The 21,026-nt window shown below is 41.0% G+C and overlaps 1 protein-coding gene across 1 annotated transcript in view; it reads left to right on the plus strand.

Moving 5' to 3' along the window:
• Positions 1 to 21,026, plus strand: part of ROR1 (ROR family WNT receptor 1) — a 416,524-nt gene that overhangs the window by 62,158 nt on the left and 333,340 nt on the right. The gene's annotated exons all lie outside the window — the stretch shown is intronic.

Consider the following 21,026-nt stretch of genomic DNA (forward strand, 5'->3'; position numbering starts at 1 on the left):
TAAGTAACTTGCTCAAGGTCATAAAATTGCTAAATGTGGGTCTAGGAACTAAATTCTGGTCTGGCTTATTTGCTGCCACTCTACTTTTGTAAATTCCTTTAAGGAGGGAAATTTTATACTTTTAAAATCCCTTACAGCTTTTAGTGCAGTTCCTTGAACAAATGTAGTAGGTCCTCAGTGAGTCTTTTTTTAAACGAACGAATGAAGAAGTGGTATCGTGGCTAAGAGAACTTGGAACTCTCCTCTAGTAAGAAAACCAACAGTACTGCTTTTTAATGACCATGAAACTCTGAATCTTAGAATTGTGTTCTGCTTCCGAACAGAACATTGCACATGAGAGAATGATAGATTTGTAATTATTTGCATATGAAACTGGCTGTATTTCATGTGAAACAAATTTAGACACTCTGAGATCCTGATGTGAGAAAATCTAGATTAGCATTACAGAGATAGTTGTTGAAGCAACTTTAAAGCTAATTCTAGGTCTGGTTTGGCCAGTTTTTGAACAGGCATTTATTTAGCACGTGCACTGTGTCAAGCCCTCTGCTGGGCACTAAGGAGTGTAAGGATGAATAGCATGAATAGGATGGCTCCTTTGAATGCTCTGCCTGGGCACACGGAGGGTCCAGCAGTCTTTTTATATGTTGGATAGAGGATTTTATGCGTGCTCATGGTTTCAGCTACCCCCGATGCTAATGGCCCCTATACCTATATCTTTAACATAGCCCCTCCCCCTTTGACTCAATCAACCAGCTGTTTGCTAGATATGTCCACATAGAGGTCTCAGAGGCCACCAAACTGAATTTATCCTCGAATCCCCAGGCCCCCTGTGCCCCAACCTTGTACTGGTTATATATTTTATCTTAGTTGGTGACACCACTGTCCTCCACTTCATCCAAATTAAAACACCTGAAGGAATCTTTGATTCCTTTTTCTCCCTCACCTTCTGCATTTAGCCCATCACCAATTTTCCTGCCTAAATAAATCCTCAGCTGTGAGGGATTTGAGATTTTTTACCCTATTTGTAAATAAATTAGTCTGCCAGTTTCATGGATACTGGCAGAAGGCATGAGACTCCTGGGTTAGAGACAAAGGAATTTATTGTTCATAACAATACCAGTAGCCAGAGTGTCAGCATCTTGGGGTGACAATTCCCATAGGGTAACATGAAGAGGGCCAGATGACACCTATATATGCAGGAACCCTGAGCTTAGGGAACCCATCTTTTATATTGGGCAATAAACATGCTTTCCCTTTGCTCCAGAGGAAGACTGTATCTTCCAAGCCTGTCATCCATACAAACATCTTTGAAAGGATAATCTGTGACCAAAGGGAGCCAGTGCTTTGCTCATGATTTGTATAGAAACTCAAGAGACCCACGGAGAATTGTCTCCCAACAAATGCATGTTGCATCTGTTCCCTCTGCTCTTTCCTTACACCATTAGGTCAGGTCACCCGATCACTCATGGGAATATTGCAACAGCTTCTTATCTGGTCTCCGCAGCCCTTCACATCAGTCCCCCACACCTTGCTGGAGTAGCCTTTTGTACCCAACCTGACTGTGTCACCCTCTTGCTTAAAACTATTCACTGCCTCCTCATTGTCTATGGGAAAAGCCCAAGCTCCTTAGCATGACACTAATGGGGTTCTCAGAGCAGCCCCTGCTGACCCCTGTAGCCTCAGGAATAGGCAGCATATCAGAGGAGTTACCGCCCTTACTGTTCAAGTTGCTTTACCTGTGTGGCCCCAGTTTCCTCATCGGTAACATTAGGGTTATGGGAACTCCCTCATGGGGTTATTGGGAGGATTAAGTCAGCCTCACATGCAGTAAGCCCTCAGTCAGTGCTGCCTGTTATGATTGTGTTTTTCCACCCTGCCTCACACTTTAAGGTCTGACCATGGCTTTCTGTTCTCTCTGTGTTGCTTTTCGCCACAGGGAGGGCCTTTGTCTTCACCGCCCCCCAATCCTTAATGCCTGGGTTTGGCTGGTTAGACACAGCCTCTCTCCTTTCTCCTGGATACATTGTGCGTGTCCCAGCCATTGAGCTGGACGTATCTGTTAATTAGTCAGTTATTGTCACTGGACTATGAACTTTGTGAGACTGGGGCTGTCTTATTTATCTTTGCGTTGCTCGTACATAGCCCGTGTTAGAAAATCGTTGAATAAATAAATGAAAGAATAAAAGGAGTTCACATTCTACTGGTGTGTTTGGGGGCTGGGAATGAGGGATGGAAGGCAGTTAAGTAGCTTGATAACAGTGCCGGGATCTGAGGAAGTATTGGGCTGAGGTGAAAATTAGGCCCTGTAGGAGTCCAGTGCAGGAAGTTTGCTTGTTCGTGGGATTTGGAAGCCTGTTTAAAGTTATCTGTTAAATGAAAGAAAGCGGCCCATTCTATGTGATTCTAATTATTCCCTTTCCTGAAAGAAGCTATTGCAAATGGAAGGTCATGCAATCCGCCTTCTTGTAAGATTTTCAGTTCCTCAGAATACAATGCATTCTCTGTTACCTGGTGGAGTGGGTAGAATGGAACTTATTTTTAATTAAATCGTCTCTGCAACAGAAAGTGTGTGACCTTATCCTTCCTTCTGAAGTCTCCTAGGTCTTCAAGGCCTGGCTCAAATCACCCTCCCTGAATTTACTGTCCCATTGGTGCACCTTGCATTGTGAGTTATAATTTTATGTGGGCATGTCTAGTTCCCTGATGAGACTGGGGCTTTTGGGAATTTATTTATTTTTCCTGAACTTTTTTTTTTTTTTTTTTTTTTTTTGCGGTATGCGGGCCTCTCACTGCTGTGGACTCTCCCGTTGCAGAGCACAGGCTCCGGACGCACAGGCTCAGCGGCCATGGCTCATGGGCCCAGCCGCTCCGCGGCATGTGGGATCTTCCCGGACTGGGGCACAAACCCATGTCCCCTGCATCGGCAGGCGGACTTTCAATCACTGCACCACCAGGGAAGCCCCTTTCCTGAACTATTTAATGTCATGCTTTTGAATTAAGAAGGCCCTCCACATACATTTATTGACTGACTGGGATTCTCCATATATGTGATAACAACTTTTGAATAGTTAGAACACAGCCCTAATCTCAGAATGTCAGCCATCTTCTCCAGGACTTCAGGTTCCCCGCCATAGCTACTTCTCAAAGCATGTTATAAATGTTTAATTTACAACTTTTATTAATTTTGAAATAAGAAAAACTGATGTCTATAAAAAGCTATTTAGAAAATATTGATAAACAAAAACCCTTGAAATAGCCCAGTATCCAAACCTAGTGATAATGACTTTTTGTATTTAATATGTCTCTCTTCCTTTGCTTTACATTATTGTGTCTCTCTCTCTCAACATACATTGGGTCATAGTTTACCACTCATCTGGCAATCTGCTTATTTCCTCCTAACTTCAATAGACATTTATTAGAAGTGATGGTGCTGAACGCTTTCTTGTAGCTACTGTTCCAGCCCTTGACGCACCATGTTGCCTAGGTTGTCACTGCCTGTCCTTTTTGGATTTCTTTTTATCTCTCTGGATTGACCAGCTATTGCTTTCTGCTCTTTGACACCTACATGCATCTTGGTAATAAGTTCCTGCTTTTTGGAGTGTCTGCTGTGTCATCCCAAATACTGTGTGTGTTGTACACACTTTAAAAATCTGTTTTCTGATAGACTGAACATTAGTAATGTCCATTTTATAGATGAGGCATTTGGTTTAGGGAGTTAATAACTGTAAAAGATCATGAAGGTGGACCTTAATCTTAGAGTCTTTATGTCCAGCACCCTCTCCAGTATGAAAATTGCCACACACACACCCCTCCCCTTCACACTACTTACTTAGCTTCAAATTCCTTCTGGAAAACTGGATTTTAGGGGCTGTGTCTGATCAGCTTTTGGCTTTACAGTGTCCCTCCTACAACCCACGCCCCTGGGCCAACGTAGTGAATTTCATAGGCTTTACTTGAAAGAATGTGTGTGTGTGTGTGTGTGTTTGAGAAATGTTGTGGCTCTTGCTTTCATCCCTCATGGTGCTGAGGTGGACTGCCCCTCACATCTGTTTTCAACCCCCAGCCCCAGTACCACAGTTATATTTTATTAACTCGATGCACCTTTTCTTTGTAATTCATGTCAGTTTTCCTCCCAGCCACCTGCACAGTCACTGTCTCTCTCTCTGGCTTGCTCTCAAGGCTGTAAGTTCTTTGTGTATTTGCTGTTTTTGATAACCTCAGCCCAAGATTTAATGTCAAGGTGGGGCCCCTATTAAAGATGTTATTAATCATCCCGTATCTGTTTGAAGATTTCCGTGTGGGCAAGCGGGCAGATAGAAGTCGTTGTATGTTTCCCAACCAGCTGGACTGGTAGCTCGGGTGGCGGCATTCAGCTGAAGCACATTCCTATCATTATTTGGCAGAGAAAGGGCCACTGAGATTAATAGAATAATCCTTGCTTGTGATCCAGATTCATTGGCTGAATCATAGAGCCTCAGTGCTGTAGAGGACGTTGAAACCATCCACTCCAACGGCATGATTTTATACTTGAGGAAACTGAGGCAACAGATAAAGGAAATGGTTGAACATTACAGAAGGCCAAGGCTGTGAAGGACTTCTGACACGACTGAGCCTTGCTCTCTTATTCTTTGGGGAAGGCTAGTGAGGCCTTGAGAAGTTCAGTTACACCCCTCAAGTCACAGCTTGTTACTGTGGAGCAAGGATTCTTGCATTCCTGACCTCAGGCCCAGGAGGGGTGACCTGGAGGCCAAGCCACCGTCCATCAGTTTCTAGGGTGGATCTGTGGTTTTTGGCTGGTACAGGAGCGTTCTTCTCTCTCACGTTCCTTGTGCAGTGGTGCACGTTGAGTGCTGGTTGGTGAGACAGAAGTTCCTTTTGGTGAGGGTACAGGTGGGTGGAGTTCCCTTATGTTCGCTTCAAGTTGACTCCCAAGGGTCTCTGGTTGAACTCTCAGTCCAGTGTTCTTGCCTCACCTCCACAGCCCTGCGGAGGTCTTTTTCTACCTGGACTGTTGGAACTGCCTTCTCCAGTATGTCAGGAGTGAGGGAATCAGTGAGGGGAAACCCAGGAGAGAAGAAGCCAGGGAGTGGGGCAGGAGGTGCCAGCAGTTCAGAGGTGCTGATTGCTTGCCGTGGGGTTATGGGTATTTATTTATTTATTTATTTTTTGTGGTACGTGGGCCTCTCATTGTTGTGGCCTCTCCCGTTGTGGAGCACAGGCTCTGGACGCGCAGGCTCAGCGGCCATGGCTCACGGGCCCAGCCGCTACGCGGCATGTGGGATCTTCCCGGACCGAGGCACGAACCCGTGTCCCCTGCATCGGCAGGCGGACTCTCAACCACTGCGCCACCAGGGAAGCCCCTGGTTCACTCTTTTGCTGTTTTTCAGGGTTCAAGCCTATGGATTGAGTTAGGAGAAAGATGAGGTTTATAAAGAGGTCTTTCTGGTCCTTCCAGTACTAAAGCCCCTTGGATAAGGGCCAGGGAGATTCATCCCCCAGAGTCTAGGTGGTGGTGATGGAGGCTTCCTGCCAGAAGGCTCTGAGGCAGAGGGCATGGATGCTGCCATGCTGGCGTCTCCATGCCTCTGGCAATGAAACAAAGAACTTCTGTCTGCCCTACAAGGTTAGGTCGGTAAAACCCACTTCAAATGAAAGCCACCATAATTTTGCAACTTGATAATTAAAATTCTAATATATGAATTAAACAAAACATAGGGCTACGTTATCGAAACCCTAAAATACAGCCGCAGTGACTCTACTGTTGTTCCTCCTGCAGATCTGTGGCTTTCCCACACACCTTTGTTTCAAGCCTTGATTCAGGCTTAATCACCTCAGGAAATAAGTCCCATGTTACTACCCCATGGTTGGGCAGTGCGTGCAATGATGCTTTTGTGACGGGGAGAAATAAAAGAGAGTGTCTTCAGATAGGTGGCATCTCGACAGCCCAGGTAAACAAAACTCCTGGGAGAGGTATTCCGGAGCTCTGCTTTTGTTTTCCTGGCGATTACAAATATGAAGGCCGAAGAGAAGAGAAATAAGAGGCAGTCTTGCCGAGGTGGACCATCAACCTGAACTTATGGATTGATTTATTTCCTTGCATGCTCTGAGAAAATGGCCACTTGTCGCTTTCTGCTATTAATAAAGAGGTCACTTTATCATTAGGCCTTTGAATCTGCATTTGATGGCTAAAGCAGATGGTTATAATTTCTGGCTTCGTGTGGCCACCTTATTAATAAAAAAGAACTGATGGAAAGGAAAAGGCTTCTTCATTTTTAACTCCAGAAGCCTAACACAAATGTCTTCCAGCCTTTCTTTGTGTGGAGAGCAGACCTAGTGACTGCAGTAAGATCCTGTTACACATTTGAAAAAAGACTTTTGTAGAGTGGAGGTAACTCCATTTGAATCCTTCTTTTGTTAAACTTTAAAGAGACACTATGAATACATGCCCCTGCTTCATGGAAAAGGTATTTTGAAGGAAGCTCCAGGATTATATTTAAAAGTAAATTAATATTTTGATAACGTAAAGAAGAAAGTAGAAAACATCCACCTCATTTCAGAGAGTGGAGGTCTGTGGTAGTTTCTGAAATTAGTCTCTTTGCTTACATTATTTTAAACTGCTTTTTCGGATTTAATTACTGGGTTTGGGTGAATATATCATGTATCTTATTTTGGTTCTTTTAAAATTCAACTGAATTTTTGTGAAAAAAATAATGGCGAAAATGTATGGTAGTGAATTTCTGCTTGGTTTCACTGAGTCTGTATATTCCCCTATAATGGTCAGGAATTTGAAATCACAGTGATCACACTGGCAGCAGCTTTTTGTTACATTCTAGCATTTTGAGGACAGGTTGGGAACAACTTCCAGTAGTGAAGACAGCATGACTTAGAATCCTAATGCACCTGGTAAACAGGGCAGAGAAATGCGGAGAATTCTTTACAGAAGGCTCAGAAGAGTGCTTTAATCAATGCATTTACCCTACAGCTTATATATATTTCAGGCTGTTGGTCATATCCTGGGGTCTGTTATGACAATGAACTTCTGCTCCTTTAGATGAATAGAATGTGATGAGTGTTCAGTGGGTGCCTCTGAGATACGGAAAAAACAGTGAATTCTAGGGATAGAAAAATCTTCAAACGTTACTTTGTGTACTTGTTTTCAGTTTTTTTTTTTCTACTAATGATGCCTTTAAGAAGAACCCTACATTGACCCATATGTAGAAATAGTTTGAATTTCAAATTAGTAGCAATAATTATTTTTTTTCCATTTATATTAATCAAAGACATGTGTAACAACCCATTCAGTTCATTTGGTCATTTATTTGTTCACTTGTTGGTTCATTCATTCATTAACATTTAGTCTGTATTTACTTTTGACTAAGCACTGTGCTTGGACATGGGGATACAAAGGAGTTTGTGATGGCCATTAGACTTGTTAAAGTGCCCCAAATTGTGGATGGACCATTGTTATTTCTACCTCCTCAGACTCCTGGATACCCAGATACCAATACATGGCCAATCCATCATGCTTTGTTTTCTGTTTTCAATTTTGAAATATCTTAAGTATACAGAAAAAACAGAAAAAAAATTGACAAATTCTTTTTCAAACATCTTACCATACTTGCTTCAGATTTTTTAAAGAAATAAAGCAGCTGAACCTCCCTTCCTAAATCCTGTTTCTTTTCTTCTCCAGAGATAATCTCTCAACTAAATATAATGTTTTTTCATTCCTATGCATGTTTCTATGCTTTTGCTATGGATGTATAAATCCACTAATGATGCATGTTATTACTTTGCTGATTTTTAAACCTTATGTAAATAGTAACTTATTGTACCTGACCTTCCACAGCTTGCTCTTTTTAGCTCAATATTATGCTTTTGTTATTTAGCCTTGTTAATATAGGAATTGCGTGTTAATCTAGGAAGTTATTTTAGCTGTTGTGCGGTAACTATTCTACTATGTGACCATTTCACAACGAAAGTACTCCTTCTCCTGTTTTCCTTTTTTTCTGTATTATAAGCAATGCTGCTGTGAAGAATTTTGACCTTTTTTTTTGTGAACATGTGGGGAAATTTCTTTAGGCTCTATACCTAGGAATACGGTATGGTGTGCATGTCTTCATCTTACCTAGATATTGCTGAATTGCACCCCAAATGCCTTGTGCCAGTGTGAACTCCCGCCTACAGTATATGAGTCCCTGTTGCTCCTCACCTTTTTCAGCTCTTGGTATTGAAAGTATTTTTAGTTTTCGCTTATTTGATGGGTATGAAATAAACTATCTTAATTTGGATGTATAAAGATACGTCAAAATTTGAGTAAAGACGTCAAGCAAAGACTGGAGATTTTTCCCTTCCCTCCTGTTTGAGCTGTATTGTAGGGCAGGTTTGAGTTTCTGGTTGGGGAGGGTCGTCCTCATCAAAGCCTATTTGGGCCTTAATCATCTTGCTATGCACCCATTGTACACAGAACTTATCCTTATATATCTTTCTAAGGAGAGTGAAGATATACAATCCAAGCTCACAGAAACTGTGCTGGGTGGGAAGCAGTGGTCGCTATGGCATTATTTACAGTGGATTTAATGGAAAGGGCCCTGGTCTCTGCTCTAGCAGAGGCTGCTGCCAGCTCGTTACTAGCTTATGCACCCTCATCCATAAAATGAGGGGTTGCATTACTCATTCTTTCTTCAAGTGCTGATTTTTTTTTTTTTTTTGGTTCCAAAATTCTATATTTCTCAATAGTAATGTCCCTTGGTACTTTAAAATGTTTTTGAATCACTGCTACTCAATTTTTCTTGAGAACAGAGGAACTTGATGCAGGAACCATCACTCAGTGAAGAGCAGTTAAAATTGCTAAGAAGTCCCCTTTGAAATTACAATCTAAATGAAAATTATGTAGAAAAAGATCCATGCATGAAGGTGATAGGGAAGAAATAATAATATATAGACTGAGTGATTATTCCCCTCACTGCCCCATTTTCCTGTTTTCCAAATTTTCTTTAATGGTCATAGAGTAATATTCTTGGAATAAAATAATAAACATATGCAAACAATTATAAGCTCATTTGGTAGGAAAAAAGAATGTGATTTACACAAAACATGTGTTGGGCAAAGGGGGGAACACCTGTATATGAAAAATGATTTGTAATAATTTCTTAGGTAATTCCTGTAATCCTTTCCTGGGTTAAAGTTGGTGGATGATAAGTGTCTTTCCTTATGTATTGCTGTTGGAAGGATCCAGGGAAGATGGAAAACGAGTAGATTAGCATCTTAACGTAAGAGCAGCGGCAAAGCTGAGTGTAGAACAATTTGAGCTTCTCTCAGTTGGTTTTAAGACCAAAAGAGAAAGTGGAAAGCAGAACTAGAGAGATTTTAACCAATGGGTCATGTAGATTATCCTGTTTCAAAGGTGTCTAACAAATCCACACTGTTTATCAGAGGTAAAAATAAGAGTGAAAATAATCATGCCAACTACATATTCAGTGTCAGATACGTGTGTTTTCTTTCAATTCTGGGGCGACCCCGGAATGTCGGAATAGCTGTTCTGATTGATAGTTGAGGGCTCAGATAGCTTAAGAAAACTGCCCCATGTGAAGAGCTAATCAATGGTGCAGCCTGGATTTGCCCCAGTCTGTTTGACTCTGTGGAGGCACGCGTGTGTGTGCACCCTTGCCCTGGGAGGTTCTCCTTATATAGAGCTGAAAGCTGCCCCCCTGCAACTTTTCCACACATTGCTTCTCATTCTGTCTTCCTGAGTGCTCAACATCAGAAGTCCGCTCCCTCTTTCACCTGACAGCCCTTGAGATCATTGAAGAGCGTTATCGTGTCCATTTTCCTATCACCCCCGCTGTCCCCCGACCCCTTACCTCACTCTGTCATTTCTGAGAAGCTTAGAGAGGTGCTTTTATTCACAGATGCCTTGGGAAATTTCATGGTTTTTAGACTCATGCTGAGTTTGTCCAGATGTGCCAATATTTGTCTTATATGATATAAATTAATTGTTCAGAAGAGGAAGAAACCTTTGTAGGCACTTACTCACTAATTCAAACCAGTTCCTTTGGGAAGGGAAAAAAAGTTAAAAATGAACCAGATCATTTCCATTGGGAGAATGTAGTCGTTGAATTCACATCCTACGTTTAGGACAAATCTGTAGCGTGGCAGTTCAGTGTTACCACATATTTTAACCAAGGGAAACTCGGGCTGACACTTGTAATAGAGTCCAGCTTTTACGTGAAGACGTTGCAGTGATGGAGAAAGTGTGATATTCTCATATTTTATTACCCAGCTCTATGGCCCAGTGTTTACAGCCTGGTGGCAAAGAAATTAGCACCTCTCAGACTTACCAGAGTAACTATTATTATTATAAGATAATTGTGACAGTGTTGAGTAAGGTTTAAATTTATGGAAAAGCACAAACTTTTAAGGAGAGGAATTCTAAGAATAAAATGTTGTCACGTTGTAATATATACACCTGAGTTCTCTTCATGATCCAGAATGAAAAAAATATGTCCAGTGTGGGTGAGCCTCAAGATCTTGACCATAATCGTGAGTCCCCCACCATCATAGTCACCAACTATAGCAACAGCTGCTTCTAATATTTTTTGAACTCCTGTGATGTGCCTGGCAGCGTGCTTTGCATTAGTTATCTCATTAAATTCTCAGAACTTAGGACGTCGGTACTATCGTTAGTCTCATTTTACAGATGAGAAAACAGAGAGCTTAAATATCCTGCCCAAGTTCATATATCTCGTGTGTAGCAGAGCGAGAGTCCTAGCCTATGCTTTACTTCTATACCTTGTTTCTTTTCTCTGCAACATAGACTATAAATTGAACATTAAACAATGCACTGGGGACACATTAAGGAATCTTTCACTGTAAATGGAACACGAATGAAAATTTTCCCATTATGAGGTTTTCTTAGTGAGACACTCATTCTTAGTAAAACTAAAATTAAACCAAGGTTTATTGTAAAGCCTCCATTTCCACATCCAAATATTCCTTTCCTATATTAGTATAATTCTCTATGAAAACCACGGCACAAATTAGATCACTCGAAGAGATGGATAAATGCAACGTGATTTGATGTAAAGATCACCAGCTTCCCAGAGGTGAAATGACATGAATTTTAACTAGTGCTGCCACTAACCCTCTCTGGGGCCTTGGTCCAGCCTCATACTCAGTCTGGGTTTCAGTGTTCCCGTCTGCAAAATGTGTGTTGTGCTCTGATTGTGAAACTTCCTTTTAGCTTTGTATAATGCATAGTGTATAATGACTGCTAACTTCAGGAAAAATAAAATGCCTTTCTTCTTTAATGAAAATATCAAATAGCCAACCTCAAGCCAATTGCTTTGAACTTTTTACTCACTAAGGCTTTATTCTGAAAATATGTGACATATTGCTATCCTGCTGCCCATCTATTTAAGTCATTCTCCAACAAACTTGTCAGGGCTTATCTGAATCTTAGCACCGTTTAGGTGTGGTTGATTGCCTGGAAGGAGAAGTTTCCTGACTTCTTTCTTACATGGATTAGTGCAGTGAAAACCAGTGAAAAACTGGCTTCCCTCTTCTTTCTTTTGAGGACTCTGCCACTTATTTTCCAGCAGCAGTTTTTGGAAGCCAAATCTCGAGCAGGACGGGATGGAGATATTAGACATAGGTGACAGTTATCTGTCTCGTGAATTTCTTCTTTTCTATTCTTTTCTATTTTTTTCTTTTCTCTTGCTGAATGAGTTGCTCCCTTCTCAAAACACTTGAACACACTTCCTGTAGAGCATATCTTGCAGGGTGGCCAGTAGTGTTTTCTCTCTTTTGCCTCCTCTGCATTATAAACCCATCAGAAGTAGAGACAGAACATGTCTGTGCTTAGCTAGTATCTGACACATAGATGCTGCTCAATAAAAGGTGAATGAATGAATAAGGCAGAAAGAGTTGCATTTCTAAATATATACTAATGAGCAATGCTTTAAGTTACATGAAAATATCCATTTATGAAACAGACAGTTCAGATGTTTCCTCTTTGACCATTCTTAACCTGATCTTTCATCCCGAGCATGAAATAATTTGTTCTTCTCCTCTAAAGAATTTTGTGTTCCATTTGTTTGGTAAGTAACTATGTAGTGCCTCAGGACATTTTTTCTGTTCTTATAATATTTGTGGTTTTCAAATATTTTATGACCTTATTGTCTTTTTTTAGCAAAATTTGTTTCCACATAAAGGTTGTAAATTATTTGAAGATAGGGATAAATATTAATATTTATTTATTTATTTTTTTTAACATCTTTATTAGAGTATAATTGCTTTACAATGGTATGTTAGTTTCAGCTTCACAACAAAATGAATCAGTTATATATATACATATATTCCCATATCTCTTCCCGCTTGCGTCTCCCTCCCTCCCACCCTGCCTATCCCACCCCTCCAGGCAGTCACAAAGCACCGAGCTGATCTCCCTGTGCTATGCGGCTGCTTCCCACTAGCTATCTACCTTACGTTTGGTAGTGTATATATGTCCATGCCTCTTTATCGCTTTGTCACCGTTTACCCTTCCCCCTCCCCATAGCCTCAAGTCCATTCTCTAGTAAGTCTGTGTCTTTATTCCTGTTTCACCCCTAGGTTTTTCATGACATTTTTTTTTTTTAAATTCCATATATATGTGTTAGCATACGGTATTTGTCTCTCTCTTTCTGACTTACTTCACTCTGTATGACAGACTCTAGGTCTATCCACCTCATTACAAATAGCTCAATTTCATCTCTTTTTATGGCTGAGTAATATTCCATTGTATATATGTGCCACATCTTCTTTATCCATTCATCCGATGATGGACACTTAGGTTGTTTCCATCTCTGGGCTATTGTTAATAGAGCTGCAATGAACATTTTGGTACATGACTCTTTTTGAATTATGGTTTTCTCAGGGTATATGCCCAGTAGTGGGATTGCTGGGTCATATGGTAGTTCTATTTGTAGCTTTTTAAGGAACCTCCATACTGTTCTCCACAGTGGCTGTATCAATTTACATTCCCACCAACAGTGTAAGAGGGTTCCCTTTTCTCCACACCCTCTCCAGCATTTATTGTTTCTAGATTTTTTGATGATGGCCATTCTGACTGGTGTGAGATGATATCTCATTGTAGTTTTGATTTGCATTTCTCTAATGATTAGTGATGTTGAGCATTCTTTCATGTGTTTGTTGGCACTCTGTATATCTTCTTTGGAGAAATGTCTATTTAGGTCTTCTGCCCATTTTTGGATTGGGTTGTTTGTTTTTCTGTTATTAAGCTGCATGAGCTGCTTATAAATTTTGGAGATTAATCCTTTGTCAGTTGCTTCATTTGCAAATATTTTCTCCCATTCTGAGGGTTGTCTTTTGGTCTTCTTTATGGTTTCCTTTGCTGCACAAAAGCTTTTAAGTTTCATTAGGTCCTATTTGTTTACTTTTGTTTTTATTTCCATTTCTCTAGGAGGTGGGTCAAAAAGGACCTTGCTGTGATTTATGTCATAGAGTGTTCTGCCTATGTTTTCCTCTAAGAGTTTGATAAAGTTTCTGGCCTTACATTTAGGTCTTTAATCCATTTTGAGCTTATTTTTGTGTATGGTGTTAGGGAGTGATCTAATCTCATACTTTTACATGTAGCTGTCCAGTTTTCCCAGCACCACTTATTGAATAGGCTGTCCTTTCTCCACTGTACATTTCTGCCTCCTTTGTCAAAGATAAGGTGACCATATGTGCGTGGGTTTATCTCTGGGCTTTCTATCCTGTTCCATTGATCTATCTTTCTGTTTTTGTGCCAGTACCATACCGTCTTGATAACTGTAGCTTTGTAGTATAGTCTGAAGTCAGGGAGCCTGATTCCTCCAGTTCCTTCCTTCGTTCTCAAGATTGCTTTGGCTATTCGGGGTCTTTTGTGTTTCCATACAAATTGCTAAATTTTTTGTTCTAGTTCTGTGAAAAATGCCAGTGGTAGTTTGATAGGGATTGCATCGAATCTATAGATTGCTTTGGGTAGTAGAGTCATTTTCACAATGTTGATTCTTCCAATCCAAGAACATGGTATATCTCTCCATCTATTTGTATCATCTTTAATTTCTTTCATCAGTGTCTTATAATTTTCTGCATACAGATCTTTTGTCTCCTTAGGTAGGTTTATTCCTAGATATTTTATTCTTTTTGTTGCAATGGTAAATGGGAGTGTTTTCTTGATTTCACTTTCAGATTTTTCATCATTAGTATATAGGAATGCCAGAGATTTCTGTGCATTAATTTTGTATCCTGCAACTTTACCAAATTCATTGATTAGCTCTAGTAGTTTTCTGGTCACATCTTTAGGGTTCTCTATGTATAGGATCATGTCATCTGCAAACAGTGACAGCTTTACTTCTTCTTTGCCGATTTGGATTCCTTTTATTTCCTTTTCTTCTCTGATTGCTGTGGCTAAAACTTCCAAAACTATGTTGAATAAGAGTGGTGAGAGTGGGCAACCTTGTCTTGTTCCTGATCTTAGTGGAAATGCTTTCAGTTTTTCACCATTGAGGATGATGTTGGCTGTGGGTTTGTCATATATGGCCTTTATTATGTTGAGGAAAGTTCCCTCTATGCCTACTTTCTGCAGGGTTTTTATCATAAATGGGTGTTGAATTTTGTCAAAAGCTTTCTCTGCATCTATTGAGATGATCATATGGTTTTTCTCCTTCAGTTTGTTAATATGGTTTATCACATTGATAGATTTGTGTATATTGAAGAATCCTTGCATTCCTGGAATAAACCCCACTTGATCATGGTGTATGATCCTTTTAATGTGCTGTTGGATTCTGTTTGCTAGTATTTTGTTGAGGATTTTTGCATCTATGTTCATCAGTGATATTGGCCTGTAGTCTTCTTTCTTTGTGACATCCTTGTCTGGTTTTGGTATCAAGGTGATGGTGGCCTCGTAGAAGGAGTTTGGGAGTGTTCCTCCCTCTGCTATATTTTGGAAGAGTTTGAGAAGGATAGGTGTTAGCTCTTCTCTAAATGTTTGATAGAATTCGCCTGTGAAGCCATCTGGTCCTGGGCTTTTCTTTGTTGGAAGATTTTTAATCACAGTTTCAATTTCTGTGCTTGTGATTGGTCTGTTCATATTTTCTATTTCTTCCTGATTCAGTCTTGGCAGGTTGTGCATTTCTAAGAATTTGTCCATTTCTTCCAGGTTGTCCATTTTATTGGCATAGAGTTGCTTGTAGTAATCTCTCATGATCTCTTTTATTTCTGCAGTGTCAGTTGTTACCTCTCCTTTTTCATTTCTAATTCTATTGATTTGAGTCTTCTCCCTTTTTTTCTTGATCAGTCTGGCTAGTGGTTTATCTATTTTGTTTATCTTCTCAAAGAACCAGCTTTTAGTTTTATTGATCTTTGCTATTGTTTCCTTCATTTCTTTTTCATTTATTTCTGATCTGATTTTTATGATTTCTTTCCTTCTGCTAGCTTTGGGGTTTTTTTGTTCTTCTTTCTCTAATTGCTTGAGGTGCAAGGTTAGGTTGTTTATTCGAGATGTTTCCTGCTTCTTAAGGTGGGCTTGTATTGCTATAAACTTCCCCCTTAGAACTGCTTTTGCTGCATCCCACAGGTTTTGGGTCGTTGTGTCTCCATTGTCATTTGTTTCTAGGTATTTTTTGATTTCCTCTTTGATTTCTTCAGTGATCACTTCATTATTAAGTAGTGTATTGTTTAGCCTCCATGTGTTTGTATTTTTTACAGATCTTTTCCTGTAATTGATATCTAGTCTCATGGCGTTGTGGTCAGAAAAGATACTTGATACAATTTCAATTTTCTTAAATTTACCAAGGCTTGATTTGTGACCCAAGATATGATCTATCCTGGAGAATGTTCCATGAGCACTTGAGAAAAATGTGTATTCTGTTGCTTTTGGATGGAATGTCCTATAAATATCAATTAAGTCCATCTTGTTTAATGTATCATTTAAAGCTTGTGTTTCCTTATTTATTTTCATTTTGGATGATCTGTCCATTGGTGAAAGTGGGGTGTTAAAGTCCCCTACTATGAATGTGTTACTGTCGATTTCCCCTTTTATGGTTGTCAGTATTTGCCTTATGTATTGAGGTGCACCTATGTTGGGTGCATAAATATTTACAATTGTTATATTTTCCTCTTGGATCGATCCCTTGATCATTATGTAGTGTCCTTCTTTGTCTCTTCTAATAGTCTTTGTTTTAAAGTCTATTTTGTCTGATATGAGAATTGCTACTCCAGCTTTCTTTTGGTTTCCATTTGCATGAAATACCTTTTTCCATCCCCTTACTTTCAGTCTGTATGTGTCTCTAGGTCTGAAGTGGGTCTCTTGTAGCCAGCAAATATATGGGTCTTGTTTTTGTATCCATTCAGACAATCTGTGTCTTTTGGTGGGAGCATTTAGTCCATTTACATTTTAAGGTAATTATCGATATGTGTGTTCCTATTCCCATTTTCTTAATTGTTTTGGGTTTGTTATTGTAGGTCCTTTCCTTCTTTTGTGTTTCTTGCCTAGAGAAGTTCCTTTAGCAGTTGTTGTAGAGCTGGTTTGGTGGTGCTGAACTCTCTCAGCTTTTGCTTGTCTGTAAAGGTTTTAATTTCTCCATCAAATCTGAATGAGATCCTTGCTGGGTAGAGTAATCTTGGTTGCAGGTTTTTCTCCTTCAACCCTTTCAATATGTCCTGCCACTCCCTTCTGGCTTGCAGAGTTTCTGCTGAAAGATCAGCTGTTAACCTTAAGGGGATTCCCTTGTGTGTTATTTGTTGTTTTTCCCTTGCTGCTTTTAATATGTTTTCTTTGTATTTAATTTTTGACAGTTTGATTAATATGTGTCTTGGCATGTTTCTCCTTGGATTTATCCTGTATGGGACTCTCTGTGCTTCCTGGACTTGATTAACTATTTCCTTTCCCATATTAGGGAAGTTTTCAACTATAATCTCTTCAAATATTTTCTCAGTCCCTTTCTTTTTCTCTTCTTCTTCTGGAACCCCTATAATTCGAATGTTGGTGCGTTTAATGTTGTCCCAGAGGTCTCTGAGACTGTCCTCAGTTCTTTTCATTCTTTTTTCTTTATTCTGCTCTGCAGTAGTTATTTCCACTATTTTATCTTCCAGGTCACTTATCCGTTCTTCTGCCTCAGTTATTCTGCTATTGATCCCATCTAGAGTACTTTTAATTTCATTTATTGTGTTGTTTATCGTTGCTTGTTTCATCTTTAGTTCTTCTAGGTCCTTGTTAACTGATTCTTGCAATTTGTCCATTCTATTGTCCATTCTATCTCCAAGATTTCGGATCAACCTTACTATCATTATTCTGAATTCTTTTTCAGGTACACTGCCTATTTCCTCTTCATTTGTTAGGTCTGGTGGGTTTTTATCTTGCTCCTTCATCTGCTGTGTGTTTTTCTGTCTTTTCATTTTGCTTATCTTACTGTGTTTGGGGTCTCCTTTTTTGCAGGCTGAAGGTTCATAGTTCCTGTTGTTTTTTGTGTCTGTCCCGAGTGGCTAAGGTTGGTTCAGTGGGTTGTGTAGGCTTCCTGGTGGATGGTACTAGTGCCTGTGTTCTGGTGGATGAGGCTGGATCTTGTCTTTCTGGTGGTCAGGTCCACGTCTGGTGGTGTGTTTTGGGGTGTCTGTAGACTTATTATGATTTTGGGCAGCCTCTCTGCTAATGGGTGGGGTTGTGTTCCTGTCTTACTAGTTGTTTGGCATAGGATGTCCAGCACTGTAGCTTGCTGGTCGTTGAGTGAAGCTGGGTGCTGGCGTTGAGATGGAGATCTCTCGGAGATTTTTGCTGTTTGATATTATGTGCAGCTGGGAGGCCTCTTGTGGACCAGTGTCCTGAAGTTGGCTCTCCCACCTCAGAGGCACAGCACTGACTCCTGGCTGCAGCACCAAGAGCCTTTCATCCACAGGGCTCCTTAATTTGGGATGATTCCTTGTCTATTCAGGTATTCCACAGATGCAGGGTATATCAAGTTGATTGTGGAGCTTTAATCCGCTGCTTCTGAGGCTGCTGGGAGAGATTTCCCTTTCTCTTCTTTGTTCTCACAGTTCCCAGGGCCTCAGCTTTGGATTTGGCCCCGCCTGTGCGTGTAGGTCGCCAGAGGGCGTCTGTTCTTTGCTCAGACAGGACGGGGTTAAAGGAGCCGCTGATTCGGAGGCTCTGGCTCACTCAGGCCGGGGGGTAGGGAGGGTCACGGAGTGCGGGGCGGGCCTGCAGCGGCAGAGGCCGGCGTGACGTTGCAGCCTGAGGGGCGCCGTGCGTTCTCCCGGGGGAGCCGTCCCTGGATCCCGGGACCCTGGCAGTGGCAGGCTGCACAGGCTCCCCGGAAGGGCGTGTGGCTAGTGACCTGTGTTCGCACACAGGCCTCCTGGTGGCGGCAGCAGCGGCCTTAGCGTCCCATGTCCGTCTCTGGGCTCCGCACTCTTAGCCGCGGCTCACGCCCGTCCCTGGAGCTCTCTCAAGCAGCGTTCTTAATCCCCTCTCCTCGTGCACCAGGAAACAAAGAGGGACGTAAAAGTCTCTTGCCTCTTCGGCAGGTCCAGACCCCTCCCCGGACTCTCTCCCGGCCCGCCGCGGCGCAGGGCGTTGGTGCGCCGCCAACCTCAGTCCTCTCCCGGCGCTCCGACAAAAGCCGGAGCCTCAGCTCCCAGTCCCGCCCGCCCCAGCGGGCGAGCAGACAAGCCTCTCGGCTGGTGAGTGCCGGTCGGCCCGATCCTCTGCGCTGGAATCTGTCCGCTTTGCCCTCCGCACCCCTGTTGCTGTGCTCTCCTCCGCGGCTCCCAAGCTCCCCCACTCCGCCTCCCGAAGTCTCCGCCTGCGAAGGGGCTTCCTAGTGTGTGGACACTTTTCCTCCTTCACAGCTCTCTCCCGCTGGTGCAGGACCCGTCCCTATCCTTTTGTCTCTGTTTAGTTTTTTCTTTTGCCCTAACCAGGTACGTGGGGGGTTCCTTGCCTTTTGGGAGGTCTGAGGTCTTCTGCCAGCGTTCAGTAGGTGCTCCGTAGGAGTTGTTCCACGCGTAGATGTATTTCTGGTGTATCTGTGGAGAGGAAGGTGATCTCTGTGTCTTACTCTTCCGCCATCTTCCCGGAAGTCCCATCTAATATTTATTAATATAATAATGTATTAATCATCTAAATAATTATATTTAATAATATAGTTAAATATAATATTTCTCTGTTGATTTTTAAAATTCTATTTTCCCTGTGTTTCATTTTGAATAGTCCTGTTATTTGTGTTTTCAAGTTCACTAATCTTTGTCTTCTATGATATCTAATCTGATGTTAATCTGATCCAGTGTATTTTTCATCTCATACATTGTAGATTTCAACTCTAGAAGTTTGATTTAGGTCTTTTTTTATGTCTTCAATGTCTCCACTTAATTTTTGAACTTATGGAATGTAGTTGTAAGAGCTGTTTTAATGTTCTTGTCTGTTAATTCTAACATCTGTGTCAGTTCTGGGTCAGCTTTGATTGATTTTTCTCCTCATCAGGGGTCATCTTTTCCTGCTTTTTGCATGCTGTGTAATTTTTGATTGAATGCCAGACATTGTGAATTTTACCTTGTTGGATGCTGCATATTTTTGTATTCCTGTAAATGTTCTTTACTTGTTTTAGGATGTAGTTAAGTTGCTTAGAAACAGTTTGATTCTTTTGGGTCTTGCTACTAAGATTTGTTAGGCAGGACTGGAATAGTACTCAGTCTAGGGCCAGTTATTCCCCATGTCAGAGGAGAGACCTTTCTATGTGCTCTCCCAATGCCTAAGGAATCATGAAGTTTTCTAGTTAGAAACATCCTTTCGGATTTGTTCCCCCAGCCTTGAGTGATTGCCTCACACACATTCGCTGATCAATATTCCACTCAAAATTCACTCCCTGTGAGTCTCTGTGAAGCTCTCTCCCCTATCTGGTATTCTCTCTCTCTCTCTCTTTTTTTTTTTAAACAATTAACACTTTTATTTATTGGTAAAATATAAAAATCCAGGTCTCTTAAATCAACACAATCTCTCCAGATATTTGGCTCAGGTCCTCTGTCTTATGGATTCTAGTTGCCTTGGTCTCCCCGGACTGTTAGCTGCATTTACTCACCTCAGGAGGTCCACTCGAGTTTTCCCTGCCCCCGCACACCTCGGCCTGGAGACTCCCTCAGGTAGTAAGCTGTGGGACTCATAGGACTCGCTTATTTTGTTTCCCTTCTCTCAGAGATCATTGCCCTTGGTAGCCTGTTATCCAGGTCTTGACAACTGTCCCTGTTACTCCGTCTTGGCCAGAAGTGGAAGTGATCCATTTTATTCTTTCTATCTAGAATTATCCTCCATCCCCAGCTTCCAAAGCTCACCATCCCTCACCCCATGAGATTGGGTAAGGAGCCCTTCCATTTTGTCCCCATTATACCTGTGCTTACACTAGCTTAGCACAACACTCAGCTCTCTGTATTGTTATGGCAGTCTTTACTCTCTTTCTTTATTATATTTTATTTTCTTGAAGGCAGGGAATATCTTTTACGTCTGGATTTTCAACACCTAATATAGTCCCAGGCATTTAACAGTTGCTTCTAAGCATTTGTGGAATGAATGAATGAATGAATGAACAAATAAGATTCCACTTACAAAGTATCAGTTTATGAACAACTTTCAGAAGCTTTTTTTTTTTTAAAAAAACACGAAACAAGAATGAGATTAATGGTGTGTTTTCATGTATGCAGTTTAAGACTAACATTTCTAGGTTATCAATTGTTTATGATGGCTTAGACCTGGTTTTTATCTGTTTATTTTCTGTAGCCTCTCATTAAAAGGTGGATAATGAAAGTCACCCTAATTAATGCTTGAAATAAAATGTGGAAAGTAAAGGAACTAAGAATAGAATAACTATATTTTGTAGATATACACAATGAAGACTAACTTTTCGGTAACCCACTTTATGGTTGTGGTGTATCCCAAGTCTGAAATTTACTGAGGTGGTGTTCTTATCTCAAGGGCCTTTTCCATGTTTGATGTACTTGGATATCTGTTATCCAAGTAGACT

Source organism: Aethalodelphis obliquidens, unplaced genomic scaffold (genome assembly GCF_003676395.1).
Source record: "Aethalodelphis obliquidens isolate GAN/ISIS:26980383/991018 unplaced genomic scaffold, ASM367639v1 scaffold13, whole genome shotgun sequence".
Taxonomy (NCBI): Eukaryota; Metazoa; Chordata; class Mammalia; order Artiodactyla; family Delphinidae; genus Aethalodelphis; species Aethalodelphis obliquidens.